Genomic DNA, 6,230 nt, shown 5'->3' with positions numbered 1-6,230 from the left:
TGTGCAAATTATCAGGCTCCAGCCATCAGCACCCCGAACAGTCGGACCCAACAAAGCGATTAAAAGCGTGCCGAAAGGGAGAAACATAACCTACCCCAAAACCTTACCCACAGGGGTCAGCAATGTCCCGACCGGTCAAGCGGAAACCTTTCAGATGAGTCGCTTAACCGAGTCAGACGCAGACCCAATCCTTCATATGTTAGAGGCTACCTTTCTATCCCTGAACCAATCCAACCCTAACCTAACCGAATCCTGCTGGCTTTGTTACGATTTCAAACCCCCCTTTTTATGAAGGAGTCACTTTAAACACTCCCTTCAGTTATTCCTCAGCCGACGCCCCTCACCAGTGCAGATGGGACACCCCCCGCAAAGGAATCACCCTGAGTCAAGTCACAGGCCGAGGCAGATGCTTTGCCAATGCAACCCTAGCTAGGTGGAAGGCAACATCTGCACCAAAATTGTCAAGCCTAACAGGAAAAACAATAAGTGGGCAGTCCCATCCGCATCTGGGATGTGGGTTTGCCAGCGATCCGGAGTGAGTCCTTGTGTGTTCCTTGCCAAATTCAATGACTCTAACGACTTCTGTGTCCAAGTTCTGATTGTTCCCAGGGTCTTGTACCACTCAGACGAAGAGATGTACCATCTTCTTGAGGGACCCAGCCGGATCCACAAAAGAGAAATAATAACAGGTCCATTGGCGATGCTGTTTCGAACAGTCACCTTCGGACCATGCCTGCTGAACAAGCTGGTCTCGTTCGTTCAGAGCCGCCTGGAACGGACCAACATCCTGTTCATAGGGCGACGACAATTGCTGTGAATTCAACCAGGGAATTCAACCAAAGAACACTGCCAGTCACAAGATTTTCCAAACTTGTCTGGCAAAAACTTACTCAGGTTTCCCAAAATCCCGTTCCCTTGTCAAGTTACAACTTTATACCTCAATTCAGTATCTATGTACACGACTACCTCATTCATTTGTGAAAAGGGGGGGGGAGATGTGGTAGCTAGGGAAGAGGCGCTGCGGAAGATATCACGATGTCACGGAAAGCCAGGACCCTCGGTTCCCCATAGATAAGACCCTCAGGTACTCATAGATAAGAAATTAACATAGGAATGTGGTCCCACTAACAGTAGGAATGTTGCCCCACTGAAGCCAGTAACTTTCCACTCCTTACCCAGTACTTTTCCATTCCCTACTAACCATAGGTAAGAAGGACAAACCCCTTTTTGACGCAGAGACCCCTAAGACTATAAGACCCCATGAGAAGAAGTAATAAACGCCTTTTGACCGTCCACCACATTGGTGTCTGCGTATGTCATTGGCCCGAACGGCCCTGGAGAGTGGGCTGTCGAGCTGTACCTCAGAACCAGGTCGCCTGCCTTGATCTAGAAGGCAACACTCTTGTTGCAACAAAATCTTAAAATCTCCACAAACACTACTATACAATCTGAGAATCAAATTACCACAATGCAGCGGAAGAAAATCACCACACAAAACCACTGGGAAAGGGCATATCTCTCAAAGTGCTTGCTTTTCTCAACACAACATAGCATACCATAATTCAGCATTTACTCACATCAATTTTCTTGGACACAATCAAAATCAAACATCCAAGGCAAAGGAACTCTCTGAGCTCATATTCATACTCACGGTTAAAGTGTACCAGATCTACACAAATCACTACATTTAAACACGATAAATACCATCACTGATATTCTTCCACTCGCTTCTCTGCGGGGCACTTCTCTCCCTGCCCCTGCAGCCTACTGCAGCCGGCGCCTGAGGCCTCACTCGGCTGCTTCAAACACGGGTAGTACTGACCCCCCCGCACTGTAGATTTATTCTCTTTTATACACCATGCACTTATACACTTAGACGATTAGAAACACAGTGCACCGACCACACAATGCACACATTAACCATACAGCAACACAGTGTCCGGACATCACACACACACAAACAAAGCACACACGGGCTCAACAGTTCTGCTCTATCAGAACTATGAACCCCCAACACACATACACGGGTTCACCTGGCTCACCCCCAGAGCCTCTAGCGGTTCTGCTCTATCAGAACTATGAACCCGCAACACACATACACGGGTTCACCCGGCTCACCCCCAGAGCCACTAGCGGTCTGCTCTATCAGAACGATGAACCCCGTCTCTAATACAGCTGCTCCATCAGCTGAACCCAGACGTCTCTGGGTGGTTTACTCCCTTGCTCTCCTTTCCCTCCCCCGGGGCCCCTCAGTACATACCGTATCTTCCTCCGCAGGCCAGCAGGTCCTTGTCTGTCCTCGCAGGTGGCAAGTTGAGACGAGCGGAGCCCCACCAGGAAAAAATCCTAGGGCGCGCCTTGGAGGTCCGTCTATCCCCCCTGCCCCTGCGGGGACAGAGAACTCCTGGCTTGGCTCGCCATAATGTTTTGCGGAGAAAAGAAGAAACCTCACAACTTTATAAAAGTTGTAAAGCCTGGTATGTTTATTTACGACGCGCGCTGGACGCAAGTCCCCCAACAAGGCATGCGTGCCTCTGAAGACCTCGGGTCTTCTTTTATCCCCCTTCCAAATGCATATGCATACAGTTTCACAATAAGTTCATACATATTCATTCCGTGTGACATTTAGCACCAGTTCTTCTTTATCAAAGGAATTTCTAAGTCGGGGGCAAATCGACCTTGTGGTCTTTTCTGTTGTTCTTTCTCTGTCTCCTTGCTGTCTCAGCATGCGAGTTCTTCCTTCAGCTTTGGCCTCACAGACTTTTCACCTCTCTTAGACACTTCACCTAATTCAGAATGGATCTTTACTCTGTCTCAGCTGCTGAATCCCACAGAACAAGTAAACCCAAACAGAGATGATTTCCTGTTTGCCAACTTCCCTCCAGGAGACACGTTTCATTCACACAGCCAGCAAGAGATCAGGACAATGTTCTTTGTTGTGCCTACAATTTGGCCTGTTTTGCCAGTCAATGACTACAAACATGACCAAGAAAATGCAGATTCTTCTTTAACACTCAATGCTCCTGTTCTAGCAAAGACATAAAACAGCTTCTAAAATCCTCTCCATCAGGTACTTTTTAAAAACAATCAGTTGCATGCACCAATTCTTCTAAACTTGCTGGAAACTGTTGCCCAGAAAAGCTTCCTCAAAATCCCTCTGAGCTCTGGCATTTCTGTTGTGAAACAGCACAGCAGCATCTCCATGGTTCTTCAGCAGATACTCACTGCTTCGGAGTTTGCATTTCATTGCAATGGGAAGATCACTATTTTAGCACTCAGTCAAGGGTCAAGGTAGACAGTCAGATTATTTCAGGAGAAACTGTAGAAGGAAAGAATCTTCCCCTGAATTCTGGGAACAACTACCTACTATTCTTCCTAATCACCATACTCATCCTAATCATCGCCAACAACCTATTTGTCCTGTTCATTTGCTGAGAAGGAGTTGGAATCATATCCTTGCTACTAATCAGCTGATGACACGGCCGAGCAGAGGCCGACACTGCCGCCTTCCAAGCCGTACTTTACAACCGAATCGGAGACATCGGACTTATCCTTTGCATAGCATGACTAGGCTCCACCACAAACACCTGAGAAATCCAACAACTTCCTACCCCATCCCAATCTCCTATACTACCCCTACTGGGCCTCATCCTAGCTGCAACCAGAAAATCTGCTCAATTCGGCCTCTAGCCATGACTCCCAGCTGCAATAGAAGGGCCAACGCCCGTATCCACCCTACTCCACTGCAGCACAATAGTAGTTGCTGGAATTTTCCTACTTATCCAAACCCACCCTCTATTCAACAATAACCAAACTGCCCTAACCCTGTGCCTCTGCCTAGGAGCTTTATCTTGGCAGATAAAGCCGGAGTTTGCAGCCACGTGCGCCCTCACCCAAAACGACATTAAAAAAATCATTGCCTTCTCCACTTCAAGCCAACTAGGACTAATAATAGTCACAATCGAACTGAACCTACCCGAACTAGCCTTCCTCCACATCTCAACTCACACATTCTTCAAAGCCATGCTCTTCCTATGCTCAGGCTCCATCATTCACAGCTTAAATGGAGAACAGGACATCTGAAAAATAGGAAGACTCCAAAAAATACTCTCCACAACCACTGCATGCCTTACCATCGGCAAACTCGCCCTAATAGGAGCACCATTCCTAGCAGGATTCTACTCAAAAGACCAAATCATTGAAAGCCTAAACACATCCTACTCAAACACTTGAGCCCTACTCCTAACCCTTCTAGCCACATCATTCACCGCGGTACACACAATCCGCATAACTGTACTAGTACAGACTGGCTTCGTTTGAATTCCGCCCTTGACCCCAGTAAGTGAAAACAACCCCGCAGTAACTTCCCCTATCACTTGCCTTGTGCTGGGAAGCATCCTGGCAGGATTCCTCATCACCTCATTCCTCATCCCCACAAAACCCCCTCCAATAACCATGCCACCCTCTATTAAATAACTTCCCTAATCCTAACAGCCCTAGGCATCGCTTTAGTTCTAGAAATTTCAAAAATAGACCAAACACTCATCCTCACAAAACAAGCCCCCTTCTCAAACTTCTCAACATCCCTAGGATACTTTAACCCCCTAACCCACCGCCTAAGTATAACCAGCTTCCTCAAAGGAGGAGAAAACATCGCATCCCACCTAACTGACCTCTCCTGATACAAAATACTAGGTCCAGAGGGGCTAGTCAGCCTACAACTAATAGCCACCAAAACTGCCACCACCCTCCACTCAGGTCTAATCAAAGCTTACTGAGGATCATTCGCCTTATCCATTCTCATCATCCTCATATTCACATACAGAAATAACCAATGGCCCTCAACCTTCGTAAAAACCACCAAATCCTCAAAATCATCAACAACACCCTAATCGACCTCACAGCGCCATCAAACATCTCAACGTGATGAAACTTTGGGTATCTAGCAGGCGTTTGCTTAATTACTCAAATCGTCACAGGTCTTCTGCTAGCTATGCACTACACAGCAGATACCAATCTAGCCTTCTCCTCTGTCGCTCACATACGCCGAGACGTACAATTCGGCTGACTCATCTGCAACCTCCACACAAACGGAGCCTCCTTCTTCTTCATCTGCATCTACCTACACATCGGCCGAGGACTCTACTACGGCTCATATCTAAACAAAGAAACCTGAAACATTGGAGTCATCCTCCTCCTAACCCTCATAGCAACTGCTTTTGTAGGATATGTCCTACCATGAGGCCAAATATCATTCTGAGGAGCTACAGTAATCACAAACCTATTCTCTGCCATCCCTTACATCGGGCAAACACTAGTCAAGTGAGCCTGAGGCGGGTTCTCTGTCGACAACCCCGCACTGACCTGATTCTTTGTTCTCCACTTCCTCCTTGCCTTCGTCATCATAGGCCTTACTCTCGTCCATCTCACCTTCCTCCACGAAACAGGCTCAAACAACATGCTAGGCTTTCCCTCAGACTGTGACAAGATCCCCTTCCACCCATACTACACCATCAAAGACATCCTAGGATTCGTACTCTCCCTACTCATCTCACTAGCCCTATTCTCCCTCAACCTCCTAGGTGACCCAGAAAACTTCACCCCAGCCAACCCGCTAGTCACCCCTCCTCACATCAAACCCGAGTGATCTTTCCTATTTGCCTATGCCATCCTCCGATCCATCCCAAACAAACTAGGAGGCGTAGTAGCTCTAGCTGCCTCAATCCTCATCCTGTTCCTCATCCCACTACTACATACATCAAAACTATGACCAATACCCTTCCGTCCCCTATCACAAACCCTATTCACCAACGTCCTCATCCTAACCTGAGTAGGCAGCCAGCCAGTAGAACACCCCTTCATCATCATCGGCCAACTAGCCTCATTCACATACTTCACAATCATTCTAGTTCTGTTCCCCTGTTGAAGTGAGGGGAGAACGACCATCCTGTGATGCATCGAACTCGATTTTTTGATCGATCAGTCAGCTTAAATAATAGTGTTAACGAACTTCATGCATATTCCGAAATACAGGTTTATGATAGGCTAACAGAGAAAACTCTAACCACACCTTTTGTTTTACTACACCATTGATTGTTTACACAAAACAAAACCAGTGTTCTCACTGTGATATGAACGGTTCCCAAAACTTCCACATCTGTTCTCAGGGTGCCATCTTTTCCCAGAGAGAGTGTTACACTTGTTATGGGAAGACTGCCTGAGAACTTTAT

The 6,230-nt window shown here is 47.1% G+C and overlaps 1 pseudogene; it reads left to right on the top strand.

The window, feature by feature from the left end:
- The first annotated feature begins 4,834 nt into the window (after positions 1–4,834).
- Positions 4,835–5,926, top strand: LOC134425984 (cytochrome b-like; annotated as a pseudogene).
- The last annotated feature ends 304 nt before the right edge of the window (positions 5,927–6,230 follow it).

Source organism: Melospiza melodia, chromosome 17 (genome assembly GCF_035770615.1).
Source record: "Melospiza melodia melodia isolate bMelMel2 chromosome 17, bMelMel2.pri, whole genome shotgun sequence".
In the NCBI taxonomy this organism is placed as follows: domain Eukaryota; kingdom Metazoa; phylum Chordata; class Aves; order Passeriformes; family Passerellidae; genus Melospiza; species Melospiza melodia.
This window is presented reverse-complemented; position numbering and strand designations above follow the sequence as displayed.